At 32.7% G+C, this 18,663-nt stretch overlaps 1 protein-coding gene and 1 long non-coding RNA gene across 6 annotated transcripts in view; one reads left to right on the top strand and one right to left on the bottom strand.

The window, feature by feature from the left end:
* The window catches only part of LOC149132688 (uncharacterized), a 962,641-nt gene that overhangs the window by 866,997 nt on the left and 76,981 nt on the right, over window positions 1-18,663 (top strand). For all 3 annotated transcript variants that reach the window (XR_016244382.1, XR_016244384.1, XR_016244389.1), the window contains one exon: window positions 10,062-10,147. This is a non-coding gene — a long non-coding RNA (uncharacterized LOC149132688). The remainder of the gene's footprint in view (window positions 1-10,061; window positions 10,148-18,663) is intronic.
* LOC106874474 (protocadherin-17) overlaps window positions 1-18,663 on the bottom strand; it is a 126,250-nt gene that overhangs the window by 17,776 nt on the left and 89,811 nt on the right. The gene's annotated exons all lie outside the window — the stretch shown is intronic.

Below are 18,663 nucleotides of genomic sequence, written 5' to 3' on the forward strand. Positions count from 1 at the left end.
AGACTATTTCATTTGAAAGGTAATATCAGGAAGCGCTTTCATTAGAATAAAAATCATAATAATGTCAATGACATGTTTTATTGTTTCTTTCTCTTCTGTCCATTTAATTCTAACTAAATAAATATGTATATGCAGACAAATCATAATCTATTTGACTTGTGCTTGAAAAAAATTAATTTGAGTGAACAAAGTCAAGGAGAAAATAACATTATTAATGAGAAAAATCTCTTTATCACTTTTATCTGCTGTTGTTCTCCTAGTTCCTAGTGTGGTTTTAGATCAGAAATCATAGGCTGTAAAACAGAATTAGGACAGAGTAATAAATTTTGTTCATTGCTGGTAAAAAGTCGAATTTGTCTGTTGGTGATATATCATGTAAAGTGCAATGAAATGGAAATTTTCATAGTTAGTCTTTGAAATCATGCATAACAATATATATATATAGGTAGTGAGTGAGTGTGTGTATGTGTACATACGTATGAATATGTACATATGTATGTATACATATTCATATATATGTATATATATTCATATATACATGCACATACATACACATATTTATACACACACATGTGTATATGTATGCATTTTTTTTCTCTGTACAACAGGTCTTGCATATAGAATTCAACTGAGCATATCTTTTTCTTTCTCTGTAGTATCTTAAATAATCACAAAATTGTTTACTTAGCTTTTCCCAATTTTGTGTACTGCTTCTTGCATTAGTATAATTTTATTGTTCATTGAAAAGATCAAGAATAAAATGATTATAGGCCATTACTAAAGTTGATAATTGCTTATAGAAAAGAGTAGAAAGACATAAATTGAAACAATTTAGCTTGATAGAATAAAACTAACTGGAAGAAAACTGGTTGAACAAAGATGATAAATTATTTGATATCATTTTATATTATGTTACCAAAGATAATATAATCTGCTTTAGTTTGAAAAACTTCTATGACTTTACAATATGTGAATTTCAACCTTGAATACAAAGTATTTCAACATTGATAAAACATTAGTCTGGAAGCCTTGAGTCGTGATACAAATTCATCGATTATACTTGAGTTTTCAAGCTAGTTTCTATTTCTTCAAGTTTTCAATCTAGCTTCTGTTTTACTTTGACACTTCTCAAATATTATAACCAAAAATTATTAAATATTCTGCAAATGAATTGTATATTCAAGCAATTTTTTAATTACATGTGTTAAAAGACTAGCCAAAACATTCTATGAAAAACTGAAGAAAACCTTTCCGAAGTTATCAACTGCCGAAACAAGATTTACTTACTATTCGCTGAAGCAAAGTATCTAAAGTCAAATATAAATAATAATAATAATAATAATAATAATAATAATAATAATGATTCTTTCTAATTTTTAGCACAAAGACAGCAATATCAAAATATTAGGGGAGAGGCAAGCTGATTGCATGACCCCTAGTAATTGACTGATACTTTATTTATTAAACCTGGAAAGATGAAAGGCAAAATTAACCTTGGTGAGATTTCAGCTCAGAATGTAAAGCTCAAGAAGTGCTTCTAAAAACCTGAATACTACACTCTTTGATAACCTAAAATCCATAATTATACAATTTACTTGCTGTTTTCTCATAACAAACCCTTGTTCCTATCACTTCATGCAACATTTAAGAATATTCAGGTATCTTTTATCTTCTACTTGTTTCAGTCATTAGACTGTGGCCATGCTGGGGCACCACCTTGATGTTTTAGGTGAATGAATCGACCACCAGTGCTTTCATTTTTTTTAAGCCTGGTATTTATTCTATCAGTCTCTGTTGCTGAACCACTAAGTTATGGGGACGTAACTACACTAACACTGGTTGTCAAGCAGTGGACAAACACAGACACAAACTCACACACACACACGATGGGCTTCTTTTAGTTTCCAACTTTCAAATTCACTCACAAGGCCTTCATTGGCCCAAGATTATAGTAGAAGACACTTTCTCAAGATGCCATACAGAGGGACTGAACCTGGAACCATGTGGTTGGGAAGCAAGCTTCTTATGATGCAACCACACTTATGCCTTTTCCATTCACATCTTCCACTGAAAATTTATTAAATGGATGAAACCATGTTTACAATCTCAACTAAACATCTTGTCCTGGCAATCTACTTCACAATTATAAAATACATCTTCAAACTGTTTTATTTTGTTCTTGTTTAACTCTCATAGCATCAAAATAGCTACGTTAGCACCAAAGAAATTTGCCTGAATCTTATATTACTATAAGACATTTTAATATTGAGATGTCTTCAAAATTCTGTTTTACTTTTTGTTAACAGCAGAATCTTCTACCATAGTGGACAATTAACAAAGATAACAAATTAATAACGGAACTTGCATGGGGTCAGTATAAGCATCATTTTCTCAAAATTTGTGCCAAAACAATGATGCAAGCCATCTAATGAGCACATACACATCATTTTGTGATTTTATAAGATATTTATGTGTTTATAAACTGAGTATATGGATCAGTGAAAAGTTAGACTTTATAGTCTACTAGCAGTAGTATAAGGCATTGCACGGGTCTTAATAAATTACCATTCAACTGCGGAAAGATGAGGCCTTACACTTGAGAAAATTTTTTGATCCCTACCTCGGCTACTGCATTTGCGCAATGCTCTTCTGATTTCAACACCTTACTCCTCAGCCCGGCGCAGATTAGAACCATACACTTGCAAATAAAGCCATACAACGAAGCACACAGATAAATGTATAGGAAGAGAATGAGTTGAACAATTTCAGAGTTTCCTAAGAGGGAACCGTTATGGGGACGTAACTACACTAACACTGGTTGTCAAGCAGTGGACAAACACAGACACAAACTCACACACACACACGATGGGCTTCTTTTAGTTTCCAACTTTCAAATTCACTCACAAGGCCTTCATTGGCCCAAGATTATAGTAGAAGACACTTTCTCAAGATGCCATACAGAGGGACTGAACCTGGAACCATGTGGTTGGGAAGCAAGCTTCTTATGATGCAACCACACAACAGTTGGAATGTCGCCCTCAAGAGGCCCAACAAGTAGCCACCATGCATTTTGTAAATTGGTATCCTTTCCATTGAATTGGTCACTTTAATGTTATGAATAAACATACTCGAGGTAATCGACCATATAGAAGGCAGCAGAAATGTCCTCAAATATGCGATACCTAAACTGCCTTTCTGCTGGTCTGTTTGTAGCAGCTGTCTGAAAACATTATTTCTTATTATTATTGTGCAACTGCAATGAATCGCCACCTCTTTGCCATCGTAGGAGCACCACACAAATGCCTTTCATAAACCCACAGAGTGTCAACAGGCAGGCGCCCTTTTCTGATGCTTCCGTCTGATATGGGAAAAATAGTAAAAGTATTTGAGCGTACCCCATTATAGGCATGCAAAGCGATAGTGTTCCCACTTCAGCTTTGGCAAATACGTAGCACTTCATTCTAGACAATGTTTCTTGTTTTCACCCAACGTGTTAATGAGAACAGTCTGTCTCTACTGCCAACTCTGGAGCATGCAACATACAGCTGGCTGTGGGAAAAGCAAGGCTCTTCCAAGAGAAGTCTGGTCACAGGGAGAGTCTGGCCCTAGGACTTGTTGACAGACATGGTGAAGCTGGGCCAGAGTGGGAATTGCAGTCTTCTGAAGGTGAAAGGTATGTCTGCTCCCAAGGGAGTAAGGGGAATCCTGGGAATGAATACATTCTCACCTTTTCTGCATCCGGATAGGATGCTTCATCAATTTTTTTACAACTGAGTTTTTGCAAAAACCGAACATTGATTGAAGCAGTTGTTATGACTAAAACATGCCTCAGAACATACCTAAGTATATCTGAAATTTCAGTCAAATCGGTTTGGTGGTTCAGAGGTTTGGCCCAGTTTCACCTGAAAGCACTTGTACACGGAAACCATAAACAATGCAAAAATATAACTTTTTGAAAGGCAGCTTGAGTATTGATTTGATTCAAGAGATTACCAAGGTTATTGCTTTAACAATGTCATGCCCCAAACCGTCTTTTCTCAAGTGTAAGGCCTCATGTTTCCGCACTTTCATGGTAATTTATTAAGACCTGTGCAACGCTGGTTACTACTGCTTGTGAAACAGATGAAGGAAGTAGTATGTACTTACCAGTAGCTTGTGCAGTGCAGAGGCTGTTATTGTTTTAACTGTCTCATGCTACACATAGAAATCGCTTTCATTTATTGCAATGGAAAGCCTCAGTGCTGGATGTTTAGTGTTATTGGCAGTGGCTATTTTGAGGTCATGTGGGGTCACAATGTGTGTGCACACCATAGTGGAGATTAATTGTTTATGCATCGGAGAAGGAATGGGGTCAGTGTTCTGAGAAAAACAAATCAGGAGCTACCTCAGGAGCTACAAAGGCATTTTGTTCGAATGTTAGTTTGTCAAATTGTGCTCAAACAAAGCACAATTTAATGAAATGAACCATAGCATAAGACTCGTTGGGTGAAAATGCATTCGTTTACCGAGTTTGGTTTAAATTGGCTCAATGGTTCTGGCACTATGGCCAACCTTAAAGGCATTTTTTGAGTCGGTTTCTCCCGTGCTGTACTCAAATGAAATGGAATTTGAAAAAAATAATAACGAAATGAAAAACCTTGGGTAAGAATGCATAGGTATGTCAAGTTTGATCAAAATCGGATGCCTTTTTGAAAAAATCGATAATTATCGATCGAGTTTTTGTGAAAACCAAACATTGATGGAAGCATTTGGTATAACTAAAACATACCTCGGAACATACCAAATGCATGTCTGAAATTTCAATCAAATCGGTTTGGTGGAACTCGAGTCATAAACCTTCGAACTTACACACACACACATACACATGCAGACAGTTTGGAGCCTGGTGTAGCCATCTGGTTCACCAGTCCTCAGTCAAATCGTCCAACCCATGCTAGCATGGAAAGCGGACGTTAAATGATGATGATGATGATATGATGATATACAGATGGAAATAGATATGTTTTATAGAAAGAAATGTAACAAAATAGGGATTTTTTCATGCTAGAAATGGTAGCAAAATCCTTGTAAACCATGCTCGATGTTTTGTGAAAAGAATTTATTGGATAATCTAATTTGAAATATACTGTATATGAAAAAAATGTGATCAGAAATGGATTTTTGATGTGATAAGCTCGAATTAATATATGATGTATTGTAAAATAATTGTCTTTAACTTTAGGTTACTGTCATATAATTGGTAAGAAATGCAAGTACTATACTACTCATGACTAGTCTACTAAATACTGAATGATTAACCATTGATTTATCAATTTAGAAGACTTTTGTTTCATAATAATGAGCAAGCATGGGTGTGTAGTTAAGAAGCTCACTTTGTAGCCATGTAGTTTTGGGTTCAGTCCCACTATGCTGTACCTTGGGAAAATCTTTTCTTTATAATCTTGGGCTGTCAAAGGCCTTGTGAATGAATTTAGTAGAGAGAAACTGTGTGGAAGCCCATCATATATAAACATGTATGTGTGTGTCTTTATGTTTGTGTTTGTACCCCCTACCACTTTATAATCGGTGTTCGTTTGTTTACATCCCTATAGCATAGTGAGTTTGCAAAAGAGACTGATAGAGTAAATACCGGACTTAAAAAATAAGTGCTGGGGTTGATTTGTTCAACTAAACATTTCAAGGTAGTGTAGTAACATTGCCACAGTCCAGTAACTAACACAAACAAAAGATAAAAAATAAACGGTATTGCTTACAGAGCTCAAGTTTACAACACACTTCCAGAATTTTCCTGAACTAAGAAAATAGATTGTATAGTGTACAAAATTACACAAAATTCTGTTTCATAAAGGTAAAATCGGTACATAGTTTCAGATTTAATTCCATGGGCAAAAGTTTTCTATTTTGGGGTTGGGATAACTGCCTAGAATCTTCTAGGCAGTTTTAAATTTCAGATGAAAAAAAATCCATTAATATTTGATGTAAAATATGAGCATCCTATTTCCTTCATTGTTGACCTTCCTTTACATTACAGTGATTTCATAAGTAACCATACACTTAAAATAGAAATGAAAATTTAGACAAGGAGAACTAGGTTCTTGGATAATGGTAATTTTTCTATCTAAATACAAACTTATTTCCTACCAGACAGGAGTCTGTATTATCTTGATATATGTATGTATGTATGTATGTATGTATGTATGTATATATATATATATATATATATATATATACACACACTCATATGTATATACACAAATCTAGATATATACATACCTACACACACACACACACACACATAATGTATACACAAAGACATTCAGGATATTTTTTGAGAGATAGGTATTCTATTTACATGTTTTGTTTGTTTTTTTTATAAGTATTTACCTAAATATGACATTTTAAAATATCTTCTAAACCAAAAAAAAAATAGTTTAAATATTTTCTGAATGGTACAATTTCTAAACTCATTGTTAATAAATACACCAAACATATATCTTTCTCAGGAAAACAAACAACATAAGTTTCCTACACTTTTATTGATTTACAATTCAAGAAATACAAATTTAAAAAACAAAAAGAAAGGATGAATTGAAGACATTTCTGTATATAATAAAAAATCATAATCTAATGGAAGAATCATAGATTTCTTGATTCTGAGAAAATCCTTATAGATATATCAAAATGATATATATAAATAAAAGACCCTGACTTTCAACTCCTTAGAATGGTACTGAAGTTTTATAAAGCAATATTTATGTAGAAATATGATTATATGAAAATAATCAAATAATTTGAAATTTTATATTTTGCCTTTCATAATCTTTATTTTTTTTTACAATATTTTTAATTTCATGTTTTGCTTATGTTTTTTGTTCAATGAGGAAGATTGTTGCCCATAGACATTAAAGAAATCACAAAGTAGAAAGTGAGATAGCAGAAGATTATAACAGTTTATACAAAAATAACATAAAAATAAAACAATAGAAAACGATAATGTGTCATGAGGAATAAATAATTTTAGTATTTGCTTGATAAAATAAAGTTTCAGCTAAGTACTGGAGTTGACTTATTTGACTGTACTCTCTCTGTACTAGTTTCAGCAAGAAATGTTATCTATTTTTAACACTTTGTTTAACAGATATTTGTCAACACAAATGAATCACACCAGCCGGGTCTGTTCAGCTTCGCTCACAGATTTTTTAATTAATTCTTTTTAACTAAACAGTTTGAAACTTCGTATACTGGTGTAATTTCTCACTGTAAACACGGTTCACTTTCACCATTTTTAACAAAATTTCGTATTTTAGAAGTTATTTTGTGTTAAAGTTGTCATATGCGGGTAATTTTAAGAAAGCTACTGTTGTTTGTGATAGTAATCAAAGAGCAACAACTTCCTGGTCATTGCTACTAAATGATTAAAAAATCTGTGAACGAAACTGAACAGATCCCACTAGCCTTCTTGGATACTTTTAATTGATTTTTTTCTCTTGTATAGGGCTTCACACTTGTTTTCTTTTCGAAATGAAGGAAATATGTAGACAAATAAGAATTTCCAAACTAATACAATTTTAATAGGAAATAGGGCAATGAAATAGTAAAACATTAAAACGTGAGTATAAATAGCTAATGATGAATTAAATTACTGACAGACTTGTGTCATTTTCTTTTTTTTCTGTTGATATTGTGTTGAGAATTGAAAAATATAAAACACTTTCCCATCAATCACAGAAAAATTAACTGGAATTTCTAAGTATTCAGAATTTCTAAGCAGATTAGGTAAAGGTTAGAAGTTAGCTTATCATAAAGTTCTAGGGATGTATTGAAATAATTATGTTTGATATTTATTGTCCTGTTTTTGCTTCTTAGAATAAGTATTATAATTCATCTATTCACTACTCTGAGCAAAACAGTGTACATTTCAATCAAGGTGGGACTGGGTATTGGAGAGTCAAATGATTGTGCCTATTCAGGACAAGATTCTTGGGTATCTTTGCAAGTTTTTGTGTATGTCACCTACCTCTGAGTAACATTCTGTATAGCAGCAAACTGTACCACAGCTTGTTCCAGTTTTTATAACATCATTTGAGAGATAATGTTTTCTCTGAGTTAGGAATGCTGATTTATTGAAATTGTCCTCAAAATATTTCAACATAACACAAAACATGAATAAATCAAATACATAACAAAACATACTCATTGTGCTTATTTGTAGCTAAGTTGAGGGAGCTTTTGAGAATTTTTGAAAATTAATTGCAAATAAAGTATAACAATACATTCACATGGCACCCATTTGATGCAAAAGATACAAGGCTATTGAGAATTATTCAGAATTAATTACAAATCAAAGATATATACACAGTGAATCTTTGATAAACTGAGTCCCATTAACCTGGATATTAGATAAACTAGACTAATCAAAGATAAGAGACTGACTGATAGTTTTGACTTACTAATTACCCTCTTGATTCGCCTATTTTTTGAATTCATTCACCTTTCCTCTCCTCTCAATATATTGAGGTTGTTGCTTATATAAGACGTCTTGGTGAGATGTAGTTATAAATTCATTGAAAATTTATTAACTGAACAAACTGGTTTTCTTTACAATTATTATGATCTTGTAACATAATGATATAATCTGGCTCTAATTATTATCAAATCTAATTGGACATACTCAGTAACAAAGATATAGCCAAAAATTTGTATGTTTCTTTCTGATTAGTAATACTTATATCATACTATTAAGTTCAACTTGGTAATGCATAGCACACTGAAAATAACCACCAGTTGCAACACAATACAACTAGTGTTGCCTTGAAGTTTTAATATTTCACTAATTAGGCATCGTATTTTAAATCATAGTTTTAACAGAGAGTAATAATCTAAAGACAGAGCATGTAACTCTATCTGTGATCCCAAACTTGAGTTCATAAGTCAGTTGAAGGCTGTTGGTTTGGTGACATAAGTTTTTGAAGTGTGTGATGTTAAAAAGTAAATTTGGACATAGGGATTAGTATAAAATCCTTCTTGCATTTCCTTTGAACTATGTTGATGAAAAGTCTATATCATTACCTGCCATGCAAGAAAGTATTTGATAATTGCAAAATATATAAATCTTGAGAAGGCAGTAATGAAGTGGTTTATCCATCAACGATCCTGTGATAAAATGTCAGTAGTGTAGATATTCAAAGTGTAACTTGCAAGCTAACTAGACATATATGGGTAACAAAAGTATTGAAGTTAGTGACTGATGGTTATGGCAATTTAGAAATTGCTGTGAAATGGGTAATAAAATTGCCCATGTTGAAGTGGACAGCCCACCAAGTGAGGAAGCTGAATCATCATGAAAGAGGTTAAATGACATAATCAAGTGTATTGGTGGTAACTAATCTACAGGGTGTCCACAAAGTCTGGGTACATGGAGTAAATAAAATCATAACATAAACAATTAAATATAAGAAATAATAAATTCTTAAAGTATGTGCTAATCCCCATGTACCCAGACTGTGTGGACACCCTGTAGAATACTCAAATATTTTAAGAATATATCTTAAATACCTTGTCATAATTTAACAGATGAACATTTCCCAGTGTATTGCTATTTGAGTGAAGACAGTATGTACCTTTTAAAGTTTGTGGTGGTAGGAAGGAGATCAGCACATTTATGAGTTTTGAATGACATGCTGGAGCAAAAGATCATGGTCAACATCCATATCTGTTTTTCCCAGAATTTCATACCTGCTGTATGTAACTACCAGAAAGATATCCTCAAAGTTTTTGCTGATGTGCTAAAGATGCTATTAATTTCTAATGATGCACATATTCTCCAGGTCTTCACTAATTTGTCGATAGTGATTGTAAAATAAGGTGCATGTTCTTACCACCTAATGTTAATGCCATGATCTGACCAATGGATCAAGATATACTTGTAAGGAAAGAACATATTTGACAGCATATTGACAGAAGACAATGATATTAAGGAAGATTGACAAAGACAAAGAACCTTTGGTAACATCAAAAACCATGACCTTACATCTATATTTTATTTTGTATTTTCATGAAAGGCACTGAAGACTACTACAGAAATCAATGCTTGGCAAAGTATTTCTGTACAGTGTTGTTGGTAGAATATGATTTTGAAGGATTTGAGGTAAGTAATTTTTATCATACATTTCTGTTGGTATGTGAAACAAATGTCTCAAAAAATGACATTAAAACCTTGTAAGAAAACATAGAGAGCTACAAGTGTACCTTGAAGGAAAAAACAGCAGATGAAGTTCTTCTCATAGGTGACAGCAGAGATAGGATGTTGAAGATAATAAACCCTTACTCATGAAACTCAAATTCATTGTCATATGTGAATCTCTATAACCACATTGTGTAAATTGACTTGGCAGCAGAAATCTCTGTTCACCAATATTATCAACATCACAGAGCCTTAATTATTTGAAATTACTATCAGCAAGTAAACAGTTTGAATCCAACTCACTGTTTAAGTCAACTCAGTTGCAACTACATTGCATCTGTTAAATCTATTAATGATATTGATGATCCACTCACTGTTGACTCAGTGACCACCCTCAATCACTTGAATTTGTATTTGGTTGGTAAGGACCTCTGGTACTTCTATCTTGGATAACTTATAATGTCAAGTTATCTCCACTTCTTTCAGTTTCACCACTTGAACCTCACCTTTCATCTTCAACATGCAGCAATATACAGGATTAATTTTAGGATTTTAACATGCTATAAAGATAGATCATTATATACAACATATTTTTAGGCTTTATATTGCTAAATGATATAGTATTTTCTGCAATTGTGTTACTGTTAATTACATTCATCGTACACACTATATATTGCAAGTATTGTATATATATATATACATTATTAAACTTTAAACAAGACAACCCCCTTCAGTATTGATATGTTGTGACAAGGGTGCACTGTTTTTATAAAAGTACATTTTCATGGTATTTATTTGAAGCTAAGTGGCTGGACTATTAAGAATTAATTGTCTGTGTAAGGACACAGTGCATTTGTTTTGATAGGATGTGAAGTATTACCCTAATAACACCATGTAAATTTAGCCAATACTACATTAAAATAGTATTCTTATAATGATATTATTATATTTGGGGATGGTCATCTTTTGCCAATCATGATATTTTTTTATATATATCCATGTATGATTTTTGAGGTTGTGTAATTTCATAATGCATAAAATTTCAAAACAGAGATCCTACTTTTGGTTACTTTCTCAAATTCCTGTTATTAGCTACATGTGGAGACCATTTTTAATTTTTAGTAAATGGTTTTATTAATCATTCCAGCTTTAGAAACCTTAGTGGTCCAATCCCTCAGTGACTAAGTTTCCATATCTCAGATATTTTAGCCATGTGATTTTTGTATTCTATACTTGTCAGTTACAAGATTAATTTTGCAAATCATCGCAGCCAACTCCAATATTCTACCAGCACTTGGATTAGTAGTAAATTGAAGTTGCTGTTGTTATAGAGAGCCATAGCTGGCAAAATTGTTAGATTGTTAATCTTTCAGCTGAAGGCACCATATCAAAATTCCTGACAAAATTTTCTCCTAGAACAATGATTTTTTTGTTTTAAGTCTTATAAATGGCTCTCAACCAACACCATTGCTAAGTATTTGGTGTCAAATGGTATTTTACAATATTTCTGTTCAATCCTAATTGCAATTAAAAGGAGAATAATTAGTGATATTTTCTCACAAGAATTACTTCTATCTGTTAGCATTGGGAAATAATAGAGATTTCACCACAAACAACAAAATTTTTTCAAAAACCAGCGCTTAGATCTCCTCAGCTGAATACCAGTATACAGCCTGTAACATTTTCAGATGATTTAGTACTTATTCTTGATAGTAAAGTTAACTGGGGCATACAGAATTAAGTATCTAGTTTAGAGAATAAAGAAATTCCTATAGTTGATTTTTGAACTCATGATTGATGAGTTGTTAGTTCAATATCTTATTGATACATTTCATCTCTACATTTATAGTGGGAACGAGTAATGTGTAGTTGACATCCAATTGGAATTATTAAAATACATACAATAAGATGAACTTTTATCAGATATTGGTATTGCATGGAGACAAAGGAATGCATATGAGTAGAAGAGTGCAAGAAATAATTCATATAATAGAATCAGTGACATTTGAATAGTATTCTTATAGTTTCAATATTGACTTTCTATACTGCCAATTGCATACACTAAATTAATTTAAATTTGACTGAATCACTCAGTTAAAAGATTGCCTTATCTTAATTGATAACTAAAACTGAAAAGAATCCTTACATTTGGAATATGGTCAAAGAAGACATTAACATTGATTCAGCCACAACTGCCATCACTTCTAATATTCCAGCATCACTCTTATCATCATCAATAGCATTATCACCAGAACTGCCATTGTCATTATTGGAAGCAAACAAAGGGACTTGAGCTAGTTGCTTGACCTACTCAATGTAACAGTTGAATTCCATTTAACAAAGAATCTACCAACTTTATTATGGAGACAATGTATGTTGAATTTCTAAATCTCATAACATACCTATGATAAAATTGAGACAGCCACATCTAGAAATGCTATTTAAAATGTTTCACTTGATAAGAAACAACCAACACAGTATGGTTGAACTGGCAGTAATGCCCACTACTACATGATAATCATTGTAGAAGCTGAACTAAAATGTGATCCTCTCTTTCAGATCTTCCAAGCCTTTCATTTCCAAAGATTCATCAGCAGGCTTCATTGATATACCATTATCTTTCTTACTTTTGATCTATATGTAACCATTTAGTTATATACAAAAAGAATTGAAAACATTCTTCGCCAGGGTAATTTGCATATTTATTCTAAAAAAGGGCTTAGAGAAAGTTACTCAAAAGCACCATTGGCATGAACTGGGATAACAAAGTCAATAGTGGGGTATGGTTATTGCAATTCAAGATATTACTTTCATAGACATAGATATTGGTTTCAAATTTTAGGACAAAGCCATCAATTTCGGGGTCGGGGTAAGTCAATTACATCAATCTCAGTACTCAGCTGCTACTTTTTTTTTTTGTCAATCCCGAAGTAATAAAAGGCAAAGTCACCTTTGCTGGAATTTGAACTCAGAATGGATGAAATGCTGCTCAGTATTTTGCCTGGTGTGCTAATGGCTCTGCCAGCTTGCTGCCTTCATGGACAGAGATATTAAAGCAAAAAAAAGTCATTTTTGGTGACTCTAAATAAGAATGGTCCGATAATTTCAAGAAATTTAGAATAGTTTGTTTTGGGTATATGGGATAAATATGTGGACAATTGGTTTTGTCTCAATAGATGTCATTAGTATAACACTAATCTTCTTTACTCCCAACAAGACAGGGACTTACAAAATCAGGTGAGATGAAATTTTAATCTGGTACCAAAATGATAATGCAATTATTAAAGAAAGAGTTATGAGAATTTCAATTAAAATCAAGCGTTTATGGATATATTTAGATCTAAACTTGTCATAAATGACTCTAAGTCAGGTAAGTTAAAAAGAGAAAAAAATTAAAATTAAAACAAGACTTGAAAATAATTGGTCAAAATTTTCAAATTCTTTCTTGATTATGGTGCTTGAATATATGAAAATAATTCAATCTTACTAGGGCAAATATCTTGTATCTTAGCCTTGGGTTGGCCACTGTCAAATGAGTAAAATATTTGGTAGACAGAAACCCACTGTGAAACGCTTTTCACATGAGTATATGTATGTACGTATGTATGTATATATATATGTATGCATGCATATATGTATGTGAGTGCAAGTGTACATATATGTATATATGCATGTGTGTGTGTTTATCTCTTTGCCTTGACATAATTTAATGTCTGCAAATGAGCGATTCTGTCATAAAAGCAGTGTCATCTATTTCCAGTATCCTGTGTAAACTTTTCTAGCTATGGGGAAATATTACCTTACTTAGTTTTGGGGATATGGGATAAATATCTGATCTATGCAAGCATAGAAAAAAGATGCCAGAACACCAATGATTTTATATATATATATATATATATATATATGTATAGGCACAGGAGTGGCTGTGTGGTAAGTAGCTTGCTTACCATCCACATGGTTCCAAGTTCAGTCCCACTGTGTGGCACCTTGGGCAAGTGTCTTCTACTATAGCCTCGGGCCGACAAAAGCCATGTGAGTGGATTTGGTAGACGGAAACTGAAAGAAACCCGTCGTATATATATATATATATATATATATATATATATATATATATATATATATGTATGTGTGTGTATATGTTTGTGTATCTGTGTTTGTCCCCCCCAACATCGCTTGACAACCGATGCTGGTATGTTTAGGTCCCTGTATCTTAGCGGTTCAGCAAAAGAGACCGAAAGAATAAGTACTAGGCTTACAAAAAATAAGTCCTGGGTCGATTTGCTCGACTAAAGGCGGTGCTCCAGCATGGCCGCATTCAAATGACTGAAACAAGTAAAAGAGTAAAATAGAGTAAGAAGAAACTAAATTCTATGGATGATTCTTATTGGTTTAGTGAGAAATACATATGTTGTCATGATTCAGGATGGATAAAAATTTGAAAGCAAGCCAGTGTAATGCTTAACCAGTTGGAGCTTACTTATCGACTGTTATTGATTAGGGTACATAGGTGCATATTTGGATGCAGTTGACGAGGATAGGAAATGTCAAGTATATAGTGGCTCATACATATTTTAATTGAGCATATATGTGTAGAAAATAAATAAAATAGATTAAATTAAATGAATGAATAAATAAACATGCATATGAATACATGTATATCTGCACACATAGATGCATGTGTATAAACATAGGCCATAAACATAAACAGACACATGCACATATATTTGCTTGACAGAAACATATGTAGGTTCTTCTTACGTTGTTTTTCTTAACTTTTTTGAGCTTTCAACTTCCAATGTCTTTGTAATATAAAAAAAAAAAAAAAACGTCATCTTTCTACAACATGCAAATAAATCAGTAATTACATTCATTTATTCTCCATTTTATTCTCCTTATTTTTTGCCCTATATCTATATCTATACACATACATACATGCATGCATATATTTATATAATGTGAGTATGTATATAGGTGCAAGTATGGCTGTCTGGTAAGAAGCTTGCTTCTCATCCACATGGTTCTGGGTTCAATTTCACTGTGTGGCACTTTGGGCAAGTGTCTTTTACTATAGCATTGGGCCAACCAAAGCCTTGTGTGTGGATTTGGTAGACGGAAACAGAAAGGTATATATGTGTGTGTGTCTTTGCGTCTGTTTTCGTCCCTACCCCATCACCACTTGACAACCAGTGTCGGTGTGTTTCCATCTCTATAACTTAGCAGTTCAGCAAAAGCGACCAATAAATACTAGGCTTAAAAACTAAGTCCTGGGGTCAATTTGTTCAACTAAAATCCCTTCAAGACAGTGCTCCAGTGTGGCCACAATCAAATGACTGAAGCAAAGTAAAAGAGTGGAACAATAAAAGAATATGCATGTGTGTGTATCTCCATATCCATGTCTTTGTGTACCAGTAAATTCCACATAATATTTTCACCTTAAGTGGAAGTAACTCTCTGAAAGGTATGTAACTCAATATGAATTCAGCCATTCGATAAATAGAGATCAATGAAAATATATATATATATATATATATATATATATATATATATATATATATATATATATATGAGACCAAGTAGTTGGGTCGATATAAGTGATGAAAATAATCATAGGTAGTACCCCAACAATGCCACAAGGCAGTGACAAAAACCAGTAAAATAAAAGAATATGAAAGAATTACTTCAAAGGAAGGATAAAAATATATCCATATATAGAAAGAATCAATTCATTTCTATGAGACTTAATTTTACAGCATCTAATTGCAACATCAGATGATGATGTTGATCTTCAATGTCATCTATCGTCCAGTTTTCCATGACTGGGTTGGATCGTTTGACAAAAACCAGCAAACCAGAGGGTTTTACCAAGTGTCACTTTTGCTTTAGCATGATTTCTACAGTTGGATGCTCTTCCTAATACCAATCACTTTTAAAAGTGTAGTGTGTGCTTTTTATCATGGTACCAGCACCAGTAAGCTCATCAAGTATTCTCATGGGCAAGACAAGAATGCTCAACTGAGTGGAGTATAGTATTGAAACATGTGTAAGTCTGATAGAGATGCTCAGCTGAAGAAGTGAATACATGGCTCTCCTGGCTGGAAGAGAGTGTGTGTGTGTGTGTGAGAGAGAGGGAGGGAGGGAGGGAGAGACGATGGTTAAGGTATATCCTCAAGTTATAAGGTAAATATGAGATGGACTATAAGGATCTATTCTGAATATTATCTGAGATATATACAATATGTCGGGAGAATCATTTGTTGTCCTGATCACAACAAAGTTGAATTAGACCCAACTAAGTTGAAATTGCAATAAATTTTGGTGCAGTTGTATATTCACTCTAATGGGTACAAACCTATATTGCTGTAATGTATGATGGAATATATCTATAGATTTTTAACCTCTATATAATTTAATATACACTATATAATATGATATGTGCCATGTACTTTAATATTTTTATATACGCATAGACACAGTCATAGACATGCATGCACACACACACATGCATACACACACACACACACACACACACACAGAGTTGTATGCATCTTTATAGCTAAAAAGCTTAGACTTCTGCAAACTGCAAAATAGTACTCAATCTACTTTAGGGAATCAAAAACTGATGGTACTTTGCTGTTCTTTTGATGAAACATCCTACTACTTAACTATACATGAATCAGAATAGCTTATCTGCATATTCTATATCTTCATGTATATTCCAACATAGTGTTTCCATCTGTCTATGCATGATGTTGGTTAAAATTTATTAAAACACACAAACAATTTATTAATTGAATTAGCAACCAATAATGCATTACATATGCAAATTGGATTGGTCAATACAGTTTAGTTACACACTTTGTAATAGTGGACATATTAATGTCAAGGACAGTTAAAGAGGGTGTTCAGTTGCTGAAGAAATTCTAAAAGTGTATTGAAACTATTTTGTTCACAGTGATATTGTATAAACATACCAGATGTTTTATATAGGTTTGTAAATAGTGTTGGCTAACAGTCTATAGATATATTCTATAGTACAATATAGCACTGATACACAATATTATTGACACACCAGTAGTTTATAAATATTCTACGTTTTCCCAGAGTGAGGCTAACAGAATAATCTTGTAGAGAAATAATTATTTTTATATGCACTTCCATGTGTTAGGTATTTTTTCATAAGCATATCAATGCTCCAAATGGTTTGTTATTTCTGCAAAATAATACTCAGCTTTTGGAAAAAAATTTAAATATGATGGATTATATTTAAGTGACATGGTTTAACATTCACAAATCAACTCATCAATCACAAGATATCAACCCAATTAAAGACATAGGGACACATTTCAAGACAACATAAAATAACATAAATGAGATATATGACTATGTCATCCCCTAAATATGACAGAAAATTAGTGTAAACTCATTAAGAATTCTAATTGACTCCATGTAATATTGCTTACAAGAAATCATGGAGAATGTAGGCGATGTAAATATTTTTCTAATTATCACTGCAACTTGTAATTTTATTTTATTTTTGACTAATTAAGAGGTAAAGATATTGATAGTTTGCCTTGTTTGAATATTTTGTGAAAAATGATTGGACAATAATAATCATAAGGAAGGGGTGTATACATAGGCAACACAGCCCATATCTTTGTCAATTTAATTAGATTTATGTGCATTTACACACATCTTTACACAAGCACACATGCTCACATACACAATGCTCAAACACACATGCACACACACACACACACACACATAATTGCAAAAATAAAAATATGTATGTGATTGTATGAGTGTGTATGATATATATATATATATATATATATATATATATATATATATATATATATAGTTAAAAAAAACAATTACAAAAATACAAAAAAACAACAAAGTGAGGACGTGATATGGATAGTATTATTGGACGCTCAGGAAAGGAAAGAGAGAGTGTATGACGTTTCGGGCGTAGCCCTTCGTCGGAAAGATGGAAAGTTCGGAGAATGGAAGAACGGAGAAAGAGGAAAATGGTACCGATGCCCACGAGGTTACATTATGTGTGTGTGTATATACATACACACACACACACACACACACATATATATATGTATTGTTTGTACAAATACATAAATCTGGGAAAGAGGCACACGCTAAGATGTAGAGCAGTTAGTATTATAGTGGGAGCTGGTTTATGGGGTTACCCTGTGCTTCTTGCTCATAAGGGGTTTAGCCTTATGGCATATCTTTAGAGCCCAAACACTACCTCTTCAAATATGGAAGGGGAAATAGCTCTCTATAAAAGTATATGTATATTGCACATACATATATATCTTTTATTTATCTTTTATCTTTTAGTTATCTTTCAGTCATTAGACTGCAGCTATGCTGGGGCACAGCCTTGAAGAATTCGTTTTTCTAGCCAAATGAATCTATGCTGGTACTTATTATTTTTTTTGTTAAGCCTAGTATTTGTTCTGTCA

This window comes from Octopus bimaculoides, chromosome 14 (assembly GCF_046866305.1).
Source record: "Octopus bimaculoides isolate indiv1 chromosome 14, ASM4686630v1, whole genome shotgun sequence".
NCBI lineage: Eukaryota > Metazoa > Mollusca > Cephalopoda > Octopoda > Octopodidae > Octopus > Octopus bimaculoides.